Source organism: Bos mutus, chromosome 19, assembly GCF_027580195.1.
Source record: "Bos mutus isolate GX-2022 chromosome 19, NWIPB_WYAK_1.1, whole genome shotgun sequence".
Classification (NCBI taxonomy): Eukaryota; Metazoa; Chordata; class Mammalia; order Artiodactyla; family Bovidae; genus Bos; species Bos mutus.
The window spans coordinates 31,486,785-31,495,482 of NC_091635.1; the positions used below are offsets into that span (position 1 = coordinate 31,486,785).

At 51.2% G+C, this 8,698-nt stretch overlaps 1 protein-coding gene across 3 annotated transcripts in view; it reads right to left on the reverse strand.

Annotated features, from left to right (window-relative positions):
* The window catches only part of PLEKHM1 (pleckstrin homology and RUN domain containing M1), a 55,450-nt gene extending 49,195 nt beyond the window's left edge, over positions 1-6,255 (reverse strand). For 2 of the 3 annotated variants that reach the window (XR_011468010.1, XM_070389982.1), the window contains exons 1-2: positions 6,121-6,255; positions 3,108-3,270 (exon numbers count right to left, since the gene is read on the reverse strand). The gene's annotated coding sequence lies outside the window, so the exon portion shown is untranslated. The remainder of the gene's footprint in view (positions 1-3,107; positions 3,271-6,120) is intronic. The other variant, XM_070389983.1, reaches the window with a different exon arrangement.
* Between the last annotated feature and the right edge of the window lie 2,443 nt (positions 6,256-8,698).

Sequence of the window (8,698 nt, forward strand, 5' to 3'; positions counted from 1 at the left end):
TGAACCCAGGTCTCCTACACTGCAGGTGGATTCTTTACTGTCTGAGCACCAGCGAAGCCCAAGAATACTGAAGTGGGTAGCCTATTCCTTCTCTGGGGGATCTTCCCGACCCAGGAATCGAACCGGGGTCTCCTGTACTGCAGGTGGATTCTTTACCAGCTGAGCTACCAGGGAAGCCCAGAAAGGGCCCCTCATGCCACACCAAACATTGGCACAAAAAGGCAGGGGACGAAAGGCAGATCTGATACAGAGCTGAGGGTGCAAGGGGACTGCTGCAGCTGAAGGCGCCAAGAACCCACAGGGGCTGAGAAACAGGAGCTCACAATTCACATTCAGGGCCTGGGCCTTGAAACTGTCCCCTGACTCCTCTCCTAGCCCAGGCTTGGCCAGCTCAGCGGGGAAAAGTACAACTGACATGGCTTCAGACGGAATGGCACTCCTGCCACGCTGCTGCTTCTCCTTCAGGCCATGAGGGTCCAGCCTAAACAGCACAGGCACATGTCTAAAGGGTAACAACATGGGTTCTAGTCCTAATTTGCCACTAACCAACTTGGCACACTGGGGCATGTATCAGACCTCTCGGATGGAGACTATGAGTGTGGATAGCGCCAAGCACAGGGCCTGATATTTACCAAGGGTAAGTGGTATCTCTAACCCTAGTGGATGTGGCCGTCCAAATTTACAGGCAAAGAATGCCACTGCCTAAGTAAGCGTGTGCGGCAGCTCAAGTCAGTACGCAGAGACATCTCTTGGGGTAGCTGGCTTTCTCCTGAGGCAACCAGGCCCAGGGTGGCATGGTGGGGGATGGTGGGGACTTTGGCCTGAACCTGAGGGGGCTGCTGCTTGGTCCCACCGCAGCAATTTGTACAGACCAGGCCCGGAGAGGCACACTCACATCTAAACAAATCTCGAGTGGCCACACAGCTGAGCATGAGGGGACACCAAGAAAAGAAAAAAGGGTTATTGCTGTCTCTGCTCTCAAAAACTCATGGCCCATGGGAGTCCCATGGCAGTTCAGTGGTTAAGACCATGTTTCCATTGCAGGGGCTGTGAGTTCAATCCCTGGTTGGGAAACTGAGATCCCACACGCCATGTGGCGCAGCCAAAAAAAAACAATCAACCGAAACTCACGGCCCAAAGATGTTACTAAAACCAAGGCACGCTCAATGGGGTTTTGTACCTTTTACATTTATCGCCTCATTCATTTCTCATAACCACCCTGGGAATGTTTTATTATCTTAGTCTGACAGATAAGAAACAGAAGCTGATGTAGGTCAAGGAAATTCCCAAGATTCCAAGGCGGGTAAGTGGCCAACTCTACCACCCACTGCCAGCACAAGGGTCACCCCTGCTCAAGGGAAATCCTCAGACTGATGGAGTGTGATCACCTCCCTTCTGGAAGAGGTGGGTGTGGGCAAGGGCTGAGGCAGGGAGGGACAAGGGGGCAGGGAGACCTGGGGGTCCAGGTGAGGGGCTGCAGTGGGACACTGAGGTCAGCCTGGTGGGAAAGGTTTACAGGAGGACAGGAGCGCGACACTTGGAAGTGACAGAGGCAGTGTGGCCTTAACAGTGGGAGATGGTCTGATTCAGACCCTGGTCCCTGGAGCTGGCAGAGGGTAAACAGGACCCAGAGCTGACCTCCCCCAGTAAAGACACACGGAGTGAGGGGGGTGTTTGGAGGGTGGCCCCTGCAGAGCCAGCCCTGGTCAGGGCGTGATGGACCACAGGATGCAACCCTTGACCTCAGGCACTGTCTTACTACCTCACCCTCACTTCACTCCCCCTCCCACCTACAGGGATTCTCGGGCCCTCGTCCAGTCTCCGGCCACCAGCACCCCAGGCGGAAGGACCGGTGTTAGAGACAGTCCCTCTGGACAACGTTCCTTCCAGGACACCTTGTGTGGCTCAGGAGGCCAAATCCAGGTGTTCTGGCTCCAAGACCCTGGGCTCCAATCCCCTTCAGTAATTCCAGCGGCCACAGGCCTCCCCTCAGGCCACAGGCCTCCCCTCGGGCCTGCCTCTTCTGGAAGGAGCCTCAAGCCCCACAGCTGCCCTTCCCTCAACCAGCCACAGGTCGGGAGAGGAAAGGCTTAGGCCTCAGCAACCCGAACAATAGCCTGGGTTCATTAAGACCTCATAATGAATTAACTGAAAATAATATTCATGGGCGGGGAGGGGGGCTGGTAGCCTTGTTAGTAAGCAGGTGCTCCAGGCCAGAAAGGGTCTCTTCACAAGTAGACTGATGCTGAGGTCAGAGCAGGGCCAGACAAGTACCTGTCGCTTTTAAAACCAACTGTCAGAAAAGCTACAGAATGACAGCGCAGAGGAGTTCAGAAGGCAATGGCCACTTGACAATTCACAAAACAGGACTGAGGCTATGGGGTTCATGCCACACTTTAGGGCACACCTTTCTCTGCAAGAAGCCACAGCACCCCGCCTATGTGGGTCTGCCCCGGCATGCCTCAGGGAGGCAGGAATCAGCTCAGGGGCAGGAATGTGATGGTTGATGACATGAGAACTTGCTGATGGAACCAGAATGGGGCTCGGTCTCCTGACTGCTGGGTCAGCACTCCATCATTCTCCAGGCCCCCCCAGTCTACCTTCCCGTGGGACGGGTTTCACTTCCTGTCCTCAGAACACTCTTCACTGACACCAAAAACCAAACCAAAGGGCGGGGGCGGGGCTGCAAAGAGACCTAGGCTAAAAAGAGTAAGGGGATAATGTGGGGAACGCTGCTAAAAGGTTCTTCAAACACCACTGGTGGAGTTTGGCAGAACAGATGACTTCTGTCTGCCCCTTAGGCAAATCCTAACCTTGAAAAGTCTATGTCTCCCCCTAAGTATCAATTCACCCAGACTCAACGCTTTAACTTCTCTAATCTCATGTAACTCTTAAATCAATCCTGTGAGAGAAGGGTGATTATCCCCATTTTACAGAGGAGAAAACAGAGGCTCAGTAGGGATAGAACTCTTTGGTTTCCTCATTCTAAGTCTTGTGTCTTTCGCCAAAGTGTTTCAGGTCTTTGATTTCAAGAGCTTCAGGCAAAACTTATTACTTTCGAACGAAGTAATAATTAACTTTGCACTCAGAAACTCAAACAACCTTACCCATCAAGTCTGTAGTCCCAACCAGCTGAGGCCAAGTCCTTTCCATGGTACCCAGGTTTCACAGTTGTCTCTTCTTAAATGTTCCAACACACAGGAAGGAATTGTTCTGGTTGCTTTTCTTTCTTATGCTGCCTGGCCTTCTATGTATGTCCAATATCACTTCCTCCAGAGACCAAGGAAGAAAGAAAAGAAAAGAATGGCTTAGATGAGACTTGCAGTAAAGGAAGAAAAGAACTGCCGGGCTTCTTCAGTTCTGAAACACTCCATCCATCAGTAAACAGCAGCCCCTCTCCTTAGAGACTTCTCAGCTATTCCCAACAGCCTGCTCTCTACGGCCTGAATCCAACCCTGTACCGGGCTATTGAGAACAGTCTGGCATTTAAGCCATCCAGCTGCTGTATGAACTGATGAGTCATGGTTTACAGTTGGAAAAGAAGGACAAAGTTATCTTCTGATTCAGAAGGGCAGCTGATCTTTCAGACATGTGAGTGCTGGGTGAGTAAAGTATACCTCTTTCCACCTGAAGACAGCTGAATTTCTGGACAAGTGTCTTGAGGCAGGAGAAGGGAGTGGAACAGGCTTTGAAGTCACCAGATGCCAGCTAGAGGGAGAGAAATTTCTAGCCCTGTGATTCCCAAACCAAAGGCTAGTGAGTAAGGCCAGAAATGTGAAGTCAGTGAAGACAGAGCAGTTTTCTTTCCTCCTTCCTTCCTTCCATCAATAACACCCATCTCCCCCGTATTCTTGTCCCATCCTTAGGATTCCAGCAAGGACCAACTCTGAATGAATGATAACAGGAACTCTGTCTGACTCATTCACCATTGCATTTCTGGTGCCTAGAGCAACACACAGCACACAGTCGTGCTCAAAAAATATCTACTGGATGAACCGAAGAATAAAACAAAAATAAGGCTCAGGGCAGGAATCTCCATTTCACAGGCTGAGGGAAGCTGAGGTATACAGTTCTCAGCCAGGATGGAACACCTTCCATTAAACCACCCTGCCAGCTGGCTAAAACTATTTCAATATATCCCACCTTAATAGGGTGGGGGGTAGACACTGAAGGGAGAAGAGCATTCAACTTTTCAAAGGAACAAGACTATAAATGGCAAGAGGGCTTCCCTGGTGGTCCAGTGGCTAACATTCCATGCTCCCAATGCAGGGGACCTAGGTTTGATCCCTGGTCAGGGAACTAGATCCTGCATGCCACAATTAAAAAGATCTTGCGTGCTACAACTAGAACTCAGTGCAGCCAAACAGGTAAATAAATATGAAAAAAAGAGACCATGAATGGCACACAAAGACAACAGGTCCTACTGGGGACCCTTTAAAATTGCTACCAAATGGCCTCTAAAGCTAGGTCGTCAGAATTGGAAGAGAATGTGTATCCCCAAAGCCCAGGCAACGATAAAGGATGAAAGTGGGGCCTCAGGAATGTCCCTCTGCCTCAGCTACTCAGATATCTGGGCTCCTCATGTTCATGGGTAACCAAATGGCCCAAACTCAAAGATCCAGCACCTGCAGAAAGAGGAAGTGATTCAACAGCGCTATACCCGCCTGAGCCTTAGCCTCCTGGGAGCCCTCTCACCTACGCTCTTCACAACGTGTTACATCATCTCTGGCATCCACTGCGTGCCCTGCGTTCAGTGTCAGGACAGGCCTGCTCTCAGCTCTAGCTGGCAGGAGCACCAGGCGAGGGCGCATAACAAGTGACCACACACATGGACACGGCTCTGTGAACACTGCCACACAGTGGTGCTCCCTGAGCTCACTCCCGGCCAGAAAACCAACCAACAGGAAGTGATGGCTTCCACTGCCCCAGGCTATGTGGGAGCCAGGTGAGTGGCCATTCTTCACCTTCCAGGTATCTGGTGACACCTACCATTCCAGCGGCAGCACAAGTCATTCACTATGAATGTTAGACATACAATTTCAGGGGGCAAGTCCAGGGGACCAGACATCTGGGAAAAAATCCCTGACCCTGACCCAAGGCAGGGAGCTCTACTTCTCCACACTTACCTGCCACCTGAGGCCCTGCCTGCACCCATCAAGCCCCTCAGTGTCTAACTGCTGGGTTCCCGGCAAGCAGTGACATTTGGCTGTTGAAGGGCAGCTAGTGAGGTTGGCGGGGGGACTCTTCACTAATTCTCAGACTGAGTGGGGACTGGGTTAAGGGAAAAATGGGTGTAGAACTGAGATGGGGACAGCAGAGGTGAGAGAGCAGGAGACCTCATTTTTAATAAGATTGGCTGAGAATGCTAAGAACTGAGCACCAAGAGTCGGGGGCAGTTTAGCAAAGACTTAGGGACAGGAGTGTCCTCTGATGGTTGGAGATGGATAGGAAGTCTATGGTGGGCTAAGAAGTGAGGGGTTGAGTCTGTGAAGACAAGAGGCATGTAAAATTTGAGAAAGGGCTGAGATCAGAGTTATCAAAAAGAAAAGCGTGTGCTCAACAGGGCGTCTACTTTGGTGGTGGGTCTTAAACGACAGTGGGACAGAGATGGGGTGTTCAGGATGGGCATACCTTGGGGAGCTGAGCAGAGGGTGTGGAAGATTAGGATAAGAAGGCTGCTCAGGAAAAGGGCGAACCGAACCAGAATCGAGGCCAGTGTGCAGTATGAGGATCGCCAAAGGGGTTGAGAGGTAAAGACGACATGTGTTGGGGGTAAGCAGAGGCATGTGGTCAAGGTCAGGGGTGGAACTGGGCTACAGTGAGGTCAAGGATAAGGCTGCATTTACGCAAGACCGGTGGTGGTGGGGTGGGGTGGTAAGCCCTAGGGTCAGGTCACGAGTGGCAAATGGAGGGGAAAGGCCAGCATCGGCAGTGCGGCCGAAGGCTACAGTCGGAGTGGGGCGCGGAGCTTGGGCTGGGAAGGGTGAGGGCTCAGAAGCAGGGCAGTCTCAAGGCAACCAGGGGTCTGGGCTCACGGAGAGGGCTGGTGTCCCCTTGCCCATATGCGTCCCGGCCTCGCCGCCCCTCTGCTGCCCGCCTCGCCCCGGATCCTCAACTCACCGAAGGGCGAAGCGAGGGGGCGGGGGCACTGCCAGCCGCTGCAGCCCGTAAGCCTCGGATGGGACGCCGCGGCCTCCCGGCCACTGACAACAGGAAGCGGCTCCCGCGGCGCCTGACGCCGTCACGTCAGCTCTGCGTCCGGTCCCGCCCCTGCCCGTGGAGCCAATCGTGGGGCCCGGAGGGCCTCGGGGCGGGGCCAGCGCTCTCCGGTGCCGGAGGATTCCCAGCCCGGGTGTAGGTAGATACGTGGTCTGGGAGGCTCATGGTCACCGTACCCTAGCGGGGCGCGGAGAAGCAAGGCCGCCGATGTCCGGCGGAATGCGTCCTCACTGCCCGCCTTCCGCTGGATCTGTGTCAGACGAGATCCTGGCTTCTGAGTTCCCGACCTCATCTGCGTAGAACTGGGGCCGTCACTTGGCCTCCAGCGAAGGTTCCCCGTTTGTAAAATGGGACCAACGCCTACCCTATTTTTGCCTCCCCCAGGGCATCAGTGTAGCCAGATGGGCAGAGCCCAGGCCCAACTTGGAGGTTCTGTCCCGCCTGGCGTTTCTCAGGAAAAGAGTGTGTTTTAAGCACAGCTTGTATCAAGGAAACACCTTGAGGTCCCCTGGGCATTATCTAGTAACGTACCATCATGCCTGCGCCACACTCGCTCAAGCAGTTATTCTCACGTAGCCTTGTAGTTGTTTGCTTTCTGTTGTAGAAGCGATATTTCTCTTTCAAATGGAATCAGAATAGGGACTTACTTGGTGGTGCAGTGGTTAAGACTCCATGCTGCCAATTAAGGAGGTTCCATCCCTGCTCAGGGAACTAGATCCCACAACCCAGTGAAGACCTGGCGCAGCCAAATATTTTTTAAAAGGGGGGGTATTGAGAACCAAAGGTCAAAAGTGGGGGTGGGGGGGGTGGGTCCTGACATACTTGAGACATTTACCACGCGCAGGTATCGATCTAGTGAGACTAGGGCCTGCGTGTGGAAGAGGTACCACTACATGCAGGGCCGTGGGACTTTGGGGTGGCTTTACAGGACTGGGGGATGGGGGACACACCAGTTCTTGGGAGGAAGCTCCACTGATCCCTGCTGGAATCTTATGCTCCATCCACCTCTTCAGGGAAGGTGTCCCTCATATCTCTGGGAAGGTTGAGGTCCCAGTGTAAGCAGATAGGATGGGGGGATGGGGAGGTCCTAGGAGGAAAAGAACTCAATATAGCTTTTTGACATAAGAGAAGCCATTTTCCGCCTAAGCTGTTTTGTGCTCTAAGCCTGGCCACAATGCTTGCCCTTGAACAGTTCTCAGTAATTAATGATCTGAAAAGAACAAAGGATTGCAATCAGGAAACAATAATTCAGCTATGAAACAAGAATCCTAGTTCCTCCTCAAGGGCTGGACATAACAATCTGATACACATCTTTGAGTTTTGTTACAGGAACTAAGTCTCCCTTGCCCCCCTCACCCCCCACATCCCCACCCTCCCTCCCACCAGGTGGCGGGTGGTAACTGCATGCTTAGTTACCAGCCTGGAGGAAAAATAAGGAATGATGTTGACCTTTCTGACTTTGGGACTTCAATCAACTAAAACTTGAACTCTGTCAACATTTTCCTTATTCTACGTTAAATCCCTCTGCTGAAGCCCCTTCATGAAGGTGCATACACTATCCAAGCCCCTTCATGAAATACACATGTTCAGAAAGGCAAAATGGTCTGAGGAAGCCTTACAAATAACTGAGAAAAGAAGAGAAGCAAAAGGCAAAGGAGAAAAGGAAAGATACCCATCTGAATGAAGACTTCCAGAGAATAGCAAGGAGAGATAAGAAAATCTTTTTAAGTGGACAATGCAAAGACACAGAGGAAAACAATAGAAAGGGAAAGACTGGAGATCTCTTCAAGAAAATTAGAGATACCAAGGGGAACATTTTATGCAAAGATGTGCACAATAAAGGACAGAAAGTGTATGGACCTAACAGAAGCAGAAGATATTAAGAAGAGGTGGCAAGAATAAACACTGTAAAAAAAAAAAATGTTCATGACCCAGATAACCATGATGGTGTGATCACTCACCTAGAGCCAGACATCCTGGAATGTGAATTCAAGTGGGCCTTAGGAAGCATCACCACAAACAAAGCTAGTGGAGGTGATGGAATTCCAGCTGAGATATTTCAAATCCTAAAAGATGATGCTGTGAAAGTGCTGCACTCAATATGCCAGCAAATTTGGAAAACTCAGCAGTGGCCACAGGACTGGAAAGGTCAGTTTTCATTCCAGACCTAAAGAAGGGCAATGCCAAAGAATGTTCAAATTACTGCACAATTGCACTTATCTCACATGCCAGCAAACTAATGCTCAAAATCCTTCAAGCCAGGCTTCAACAGTATGTGAACTGAGAACTTCCAGATGTACAAGCTAGATTTAGAAAAGGCAGAGGAACCAGAGATCAAATTGCCAACATCCATTGGATCATAGAAAAAGTAAAAGAATTCCAGGAAAACATCTACTTCTGCTTCATTGCCTATGCTAAATCCTTTGACTGTGTTCAGTTCAGTTCAGTCGCTCAGTCGTGTCTACTCTTTGCATAGATC